Here is a 7,500-nt window from a genome sequence, read left to right on the forward strand (position 1 = left end):
CCCCTCTCTCCTTCCTCCTCCTCTCTCCTTCCTCCCCCCTCTCTCCTTCCTCCTCCTCTCTCCTTCCTCCTCCTCTCTCCTTCCCCCTCCTCTCTTCTTCCCCCTCCTCTCTCCATCCCTCCTACTCTCCTTTCTCCTCCTCTCTCTTTCCTCCTCCCCTCCCCTCTCCTTCCTCATCCTCTCTCCTTCCTCCTCCTCTCCCTCCTCCTCTCTCCTTTCCCCCTCTCTCCTTTCCCCTCCTCTCTCCTTTCCCCTCTTCTCTCCTTTCCCCCCTCTCTCCTTTCCCCTCTCTCCTTTCCCCTCCTCTCTCCTTTCCCCACCTCTCTCCCTTCTCTCCTCCTCTCCATCCCTCCTACTCTCCTTTCTCCTCCTCTCTCCTTTCCCCGCCTCTCTCCCTTATCTCCTCCTCTCCATCCCTCCTACTCTCCTTTCTCCTCCTCTCTCCTTTCTCCACCTCTCCCTCCTCCTCTCTCCTTTCCCCTCCTACTCTCCTTTCTCCTCCTCTCTCCTTTCTCCACCTCTCCCTCCTCCTCTCTCCTTTCCCCTCCTCTCTCCTTTCCCCTCCTCTCTCCTCTCCCTCCTCCTCTCTCCTTTCCCCCCCTCTCTCCTTTCCCCTCCTCTCTCCTTTCCCCTCCTCTCTCCTTTCCCCACCTCTCTCCCTTCTCTCCTCCTCTCCATCCCTCCTACTCTCCTTTCTCCTCCTCTCTCCTTTCCCCTCCTCTCTCCTTTCCCCGCCTCTCTCCCTTATCTCCTCCTCTCCATCCCTCCTACTCTCCTTTCTCCTCCTCTCTCCTTTCTCCACCTCTCCCTCCTCCTCTCTCCTTTCCCCTCCTCTCCTTCCTCCTCCTCTCTCCTTCCTCCTCCTCTCCTTCCTCCTCCTCTCTCCTTTCCCCTCCTCTCTCCTTCCCCCTCCTCTCTCCTTCCTCCACCCCTCTCCTTCCCCCTCCTCTCTCCTTTCTCCTCCTCTCTCCTTTCCCCTCCTCTCTCCTTCCCCCTCCTCTCTCCTTTCTCCACCTCTCCCTCCTCCTCTCCTTTCCCCTCCTCTCTCCTTTCCCCGCCTCTCTCCCTTCTCTCCTCCTCTCCTTTCCCCTCCTCTCTCCTTTCCCCTCCTCTCTCCTTTCCCCTCCGCTCTCCCTTCTCTCCTCCTCTCCTTTCCCCTCCTCTCTCCTTTCCCCTCCTCTCTCCCTTCTCTCCTCCTCTCCTTCCTCCTCTCTCCTTTCTCCTCCTTTCTCTTCCCCCTCCTCTCTCTTCCCCCTCCAAACGCATGTGGATTATCAGTCTAAGATCACATTCATTAATAAGCATTGTCCCATACGGCGTCTGTCTCGCTCAGAGCAGGTTGGCAGGGAGAACAGAGCAGCTGTTGTTACCTCAACAGGTCTGAATGTGTGTTGTACAGACAGAGTGGCTGGGTCCTAGATGGAACTTTAGGGCTCTGGTCTAAAGCAGTGCACTATAAAGGGAATAGAGCTCTGGTCTAAAGCAGTGCACTATAAAGGGAACAGGGTCCTTCAGTAAGAGTAGTCTTCAGTAACAGTGGTCTTCAGTAACAGTAGTCTTCAGTAACAGTGGGCTTCAGTAACAGTAGTCTTCAGTAACAGTGGTCTTCAGTAACAGTGGTCTTCAGTAACAGTGGTCTTCTTTAACAGTAGTCTTCAGTAACAGTAGTCTTCAGTAACAGTAGTCTTCAGTAACAGTGGTCTTCAGTTATAGTGGTCTTCAGTAACAGTAGTCTTCAGTAACAGTAGTCTTCAGTAACAGTAGTCTTCAGTAACAGTAGTCTTCAGTAACAGTAGTCCCCAGTAACAGTGGTCTTCAGTAACAGTAGTCTTCAGTAACAGTAGTCTTCAGTAACAGTAGTCTTCAGTAACAGTAGTCCCCAGTAACAGTGGTCTTCAGTAACAGTAGTCTTCAGTAACAGTGGGCTTCAGTAACAGTAGTCTTCAGTAACAGTGGCCTTCAGTAACAGTAGTCTTCAGTAACAGTGGGCTTCAGTAACAGTAGTCTTCAGTAACAGTGGTCTTCAGTAACAGTGGGCTTCAGTAACAGTGGGCTTCAGTAACAGTGGTCTTCAGTAACAGTAGTCTTCAGTAACAGTAGTCTTCAGTAACAGTAGTCTTCAGTAACAGTAGTCTTCAGTAACAGTGGCCTTCAGTAACAGTAGTCTTCAGTAACAGTGGGCTTCAGTAACAGTAGTCTTCAGTAACAGTGGTCTTCAGTAACAGTAGTCTTCAGTAACAGTGGGCTTCAGTAACAGTGGGCTTCAGTAACAGTGGTCTTCAGTAACAGTAGTCTTCAGTAACAGTAGTCTTCAGTAAACAGTAGTCTTCAGTAACAGTAGTCTTCAGTAACAGTGGGCTTCAGTAACAGTGGGCTTCAGTAACAGTAGTCTTCAGTAACAGTGGTCTTCAGTAACAGTAGTCTTCAGTAACAGTAGTCTTCAGTAACAGTAGTCTTCAGTAACAGTGGGCTTCAGTAACAGTGGGCTTCAGTAACAGTAGTCTTCAGTAACAGTGGTCTTCAGTAACAGTAGTCTTCAGTAACAGTAGTCTTCAGTAACAGTAGTCTTCAGTAACAGTAGTCTTCAGTAACAGTAGTCTTCAGTAACAGTAGTCTTCAGTAACAGTGGTCTTCAGTAAGATTTAAGGGACAGATCCTTTTGGGCGTTTTGTTTCCTAAATGTTGTCTCCGGAGCGAAGGGAGAGTCGGAGGGTTGGAGGGAGAGTCGGAGGGTTGGAGGGAGAGTCGGAGGGTTGGAGGGAGAGTCAGAGGGTTGGAGGGAGAGTCGGAGGGTTGGAGGGAGAGTCAGAGGGTCGGAGGGAGAGTCGGAGGGAGAATCAGATGGTCGGAGGGAGAGTCAGGGGGTCGGAGGGAGAGTCAGGGGGTCGGAGGGAGAGTCGGAGTGGCGGAGGGTGAGTCGGAGTGGCGGAGGGAGAGTCGGAGAGAGGGTCGGAGGGAGAGTCGGAGGGAGAGTCGGAGGGTTGGAGGGAGTGTCGGAGGGAGAATCAGATGGTCGGAGGGAGAGTCAGGGGGTCGGAGGGAGAGTCAGGGGGTCGGAGGGAGAGTCAGCGAGTCGGAAGTGGCGGAGGGAGAGTCGGAGGGAGAGTCGGAGGGAGAATCAGATGGTCGGAGGGAGAGTCGGAGGGTCGAAGGGAGAGTCGGAGGGAGGGTCGGAGGGAGAGTCAGAGTGGCGGGAGAAGCTTGAAAGGATGAGGAAAAGTGCCTCAACTTTGAAGAAATGAAAGACCCACTGTAAATCTTTTCTTCCTCTGAGTGACAGTTGGTTATCAGAAGAAGACCGTTGGTTGAGCTGCTGTACAGATGCTCTCTGGGATACGTTGGACGATCTAACTGATTTGGAGCAGTTCCCTTCAATGGCGTCTTGTGTCCTCTGAACAATATATTTGAAAAGTAAACCAATAAAATCAGAGAGAAGATGATGCCGTGAACTCGACTATAATGTAATAGCTGTATGCAGTTACACAAACGTTGAAACAATGAATTGAACGGTGAATAACTGGCCGATAAATGTCCGTCTCCTGATGGATCTTCCTCCTTCTTCCTCTCTGCTAGGGCGGAGGACGTACAAACACCTCCGAGACGTTGTTGAAAGAGTTATGTTGGGGAGCGTCCGCAGGCTGCTAGGGCGGAGGACGTACGAACACCTCCGATACGTTGTTGAAAGAGTTATGTTGGGGAGCGTCCGCAGGCTGCTAGGGCGGAAGACGTACAAACACCTCCGAGACGTTGTTGAAAGAGTTATGTTGGGGAGCGAACGCAGGCTGCTAGGGCGGAGGACTACCAAACACCTCTGAGACGTTGTTGAAAGAGTTATGTTGGGGAGCGAACGCAGGCTGCTAGGGCGGAGGACGTACAAACACCTCCGAGACGTTGTTGAAAGAGTTATGTTGGGGAGCGAACGCAGGCTGCTAGGGCGGAGGACGTACAAACACCTCCGAGACGTTGTTGAAAGAGTTATGTTGGGGAGCGTCCGCAGGCTGCTAGGGCGGAGGACGTACAAACACCTCAGAGACGTTGTTGAAAGAGTTATGTTGGGGAGCGAACGCAGGCTGCTAGGGCGGAGGACTACCAAACACCTCTGAGACGTTGTTGAAAGAGTTATGTTGGGAGCGAACGCAGGCTGCTAGGGCGGAGGACTACCAAACACCTCAGAGGAGTTGTTGAAAGAGTTATGTTGGGGAGCGAACGCAGGCTGCTAGGGCGGAGGACTACCAAACACCTCAGAGGAGTTGTTGAAAGAGTTATGTTGGGGAGTGAACGCAGGCTGCTAGGGCGGAGGACTACCAAACACCTCAGAGGAGTTGTTGAAATAGTTATGTTGGGGAGCGAACGCAGGCTGCTAGGGCGGAGGACTACCAAACACCTCAGAGGAGTTGTTGAAAGAGTTATGTTGGGGAGCGAACGCAGGCTGCTAGGGCGGAGGACTACCAAACACCTCAGAGGAGTTGTTGAAATAGTTATGTTGGGGAGCGAACGCAGGCTGCTAGGGCGGAGGACTACCAAACACCTCAGAGGAGTTGTTGAAAGAGTTATGTTGGGGAGCGTCCACAGGCTGCTAGGGCGGAGGACTACCAAACACCTTTTCAGCCACACAGGACTGACACACAACACACAACCAGTGAATCGATAGACAACAATGGCTGCCTCAATTGACCTTTCAGCTTTTTCTCTGGGCTGTGGGAAGAGGTTACAAAGCCAGGGAGGAGGGACAGGGAGAGGGTTACAGAATCCCCTTTCAACCCAAGACTGACATCTCAGGTCACTGTTCCAGTCGGGCTGGGTGGGGCGGAGAAGGAGGGGCAGCTCTCCACCAGGTAGCTCTCCTCTCTTATTGTCTCAGACCGGAGACAGGAGCAGACAGCAGGCAGTGGGTTGGAACGAGCGTTTGTCTCCTCAGACAATGTGTCTGTTTTCAGTCTGAAAGCGTTTTTGTTTAGGTGCAGGATAATTACAGACGGTGACTGACTGACTCTTTAAAGGAAGACAATCTGACCTTCATACGGCAGACAGACAGACAGACAGACAGACAGACAGACAGACAGACAGACAGACAGACAGACAGACAGACAGACAGACAGACAGACAGACAGACAGACAGACAGACAGACAGGAGTCTTGTGCTCTCTGATCACCAGATCAGACCAGAAAAGACCAGATCAGAACAGACCAGAGAAGACCAGACCAGAACAGACCAGAGAAGACCAGACCAGAGAAGACCAGACCAGAGAAGACCAGACCAAAGCGTAGTGGCAGGCTGAGTCTTTCTGTCTCTGCCAGGTTTAGATCACAGAGCTGGGTCTCTGCAAGAAACGTCAACATGAAATTCTTCCGAGCAAGCATGGACCTCCTGTCTCTGAGACGTGTCTCCTCCCTTCCTCCCCCACTCCACAAATATACATCTACATCTTAGGACTCTGCAGAGCTCTCCGTGATGGCGGAAATGTGATCCGCACCATATTTACTAAACACGCTTCTGTCAACAATTTAAAGTGAAAATATACAAATAGCGTAAATGAATTGGAGAGAGAGAGAGAGAGAGGGAGAGACAGACAGAGAGGCAGTGAGACAGAGAGAGAGAGAGACACACACACACACACAGAGAGAGAGAGGAGAGAGAGAGAGAGAGAGATAGAGAGAAGAGAGAGAGAGAGAGAGAGGAGAGAGAGAGAGAGAGAGAGAGAGAGAGAGAGGGACGGACGGACGGACGGACGGAGAGAGAGAGAGAGAGAAGGGCTAAATACCCAGCCGTGTTTATCAGGGGAATGACAGTTGTTCTCCGCTCCCTCACGCTGTGTGTGTGTGTGTGTGTGGGTCAGGACCCCCCCCCCTCCCCCATCCATACACACCCTCACACACGATGTGGTCTGAATCAACCACCCAAGGATGTTTTGTGTGTGTGTTCTGTCAGGGCCCCCCCCATCCATACACACTCTCACACACACACGATGTGGTCTGAATAAACCACCCAAGGATGTTGTGTGTGTGTGAGAGGGTGCTGGAGGGTTCAAGGCAAAGGTGTTATTCTGCAGTTACTGAGAGCTGCTGTCTCTCACACTGCAGTGTGGTACTGAGAGCTGCTGTCTCTCACACTGCAGTGTGTTACTGAGAGCTGCTGTCTCTCACACTGCAGTGTGTTACTGAGAGCTGCTGTCTCTCACACTGCAGTGTGTTACTGAGAGCTGCTGTCTCTCACACTGCAGTGTGTTACTGAGAGCTGCTGTCTCTCACACTGCAGTGTGGTACTGAGAGTTGCCGTCTCTCACACTACAGTGTGTTTAATGAGAGCTGCTGTCTCTCACACTGCAGTGTGTTAATGAGAGCTGCTGTCTCTCACACTACAGTGTGTTAATGAGAGCTGCTGTCTCTCACACTGCAGTGTGTTACTGAGAGCTGCTGTCTCTCACACTGCAGTGTTTTAATGAGAGCTGCTGTCTCTCACACTGCAGTGTGTTACTGAGAGCTGCTGTCTCTCACACTGCAGTGTGTTAATGAGAGCTGCTGTCTCTCACACTGCAGTGTTTTAATGAGAGCTGCTGTCTCTCACACTGCAGTGTGTTAATGAGAGCTGCTGTCTCTCACACTGCAGTGTGTTAATGAGAGCTGCTGTCTCTCACACTGCAGTGTTTTAATGAGAGCTGCTGTCTCTCACACTGCAGTGTGTTAATGAGAGCTGCTGTCTCTCACACTGCAGTGTGGTACTGAGAGCTGCTGTCTCTCACACTGCAGTTGTGTTACTGAGAGCTGCTGTCTCTCACACTGCAGTGTGTTAATGAGAGCTGCTGTCTCTCACACTGCAGTGTGTTACTGAGAGCTGCTGTCTCTCACACTGCAGTGTGTTACTGAGAGCTGCTGTCTCTCACACTGCAGTGTGTTACTGAGAGCTGCTGTCTCTCACACTGCAGTGTTTTAATGAGAGCTGCTGTCTCTCACACTGCAGTGTGTTACTGAGAGCTGCTGTCTCTCTCACTGCAGTGTGGTACTGAGAGCTTGCTGTCTCTCACACTGCAGTGTGCTACTGAGATCTGCCAGCAGACAGACAACTCCAGAAACACCCCACTCCAACCTCACTCCTTCCTCTGGCCTCCCCCTCCCATCAACCCCTGCTCTCCTCTCCTCTCCTCTCACCCATCCCAACAGCCAGGCAGATGTGCCCCTCCTTGGGGAATTTTGATTGGATGAAGCGGAGTCTAAAGTTTCCACTCGGACCACCTTGTGAGCCAGAGTTATGAGTAGAGAGCTTCGCCTCGGCTACCATCCTCCCGTCCGTCCACGTCCGACGGAAGCCCCTTTGCTATATAAAGAGAAATAAACCAGAACAATATCCTCCTATATTCCACATAGCTCAGTCCAATCATTTATACAGGTGATGTCACAGCCTGTGAGCTTCACTGTTTAACATGGATTCCGTCTCCTTCCTGGAGAGAATGAATGCATGTCAATAGCCTCTATATAACAAATAGCCCTACTGTATACTTATAG

At 51.4% G+C, this 7,500-nt stretch overlaps 1 protein-coding gene across 1 annotated transcript in view; it reads left to right on the plus strand.

The window, feature by feature from the left end:
- The window catches only part of LOC109877201 (leucine-rich repeat-containing G-protein coupled receptor 5), a 202,366-nt gene that overhangs the window by 111,736 nt on the left and 83,130 nt on the right, over positions 1–7,500 (plus strand).

This window comes from Oncorhynchus kisutch, unplaced genomic scaffold, assembly GCF_002021735.2.
Source record: "Oncorhynchus kisutch isolate 150728-3 unplaced genomic scaffold, Okis_V2 Okis09a-Okis19a_hom, whole genome shotgun sequence".
NCBI classification, from domain to species: Eukaryota; Metazoa; Chordata; class Actinopteri; order Salmoniformes; family Salmonidae; genus Oncorhynchus; species Oncorhynchus kisutch.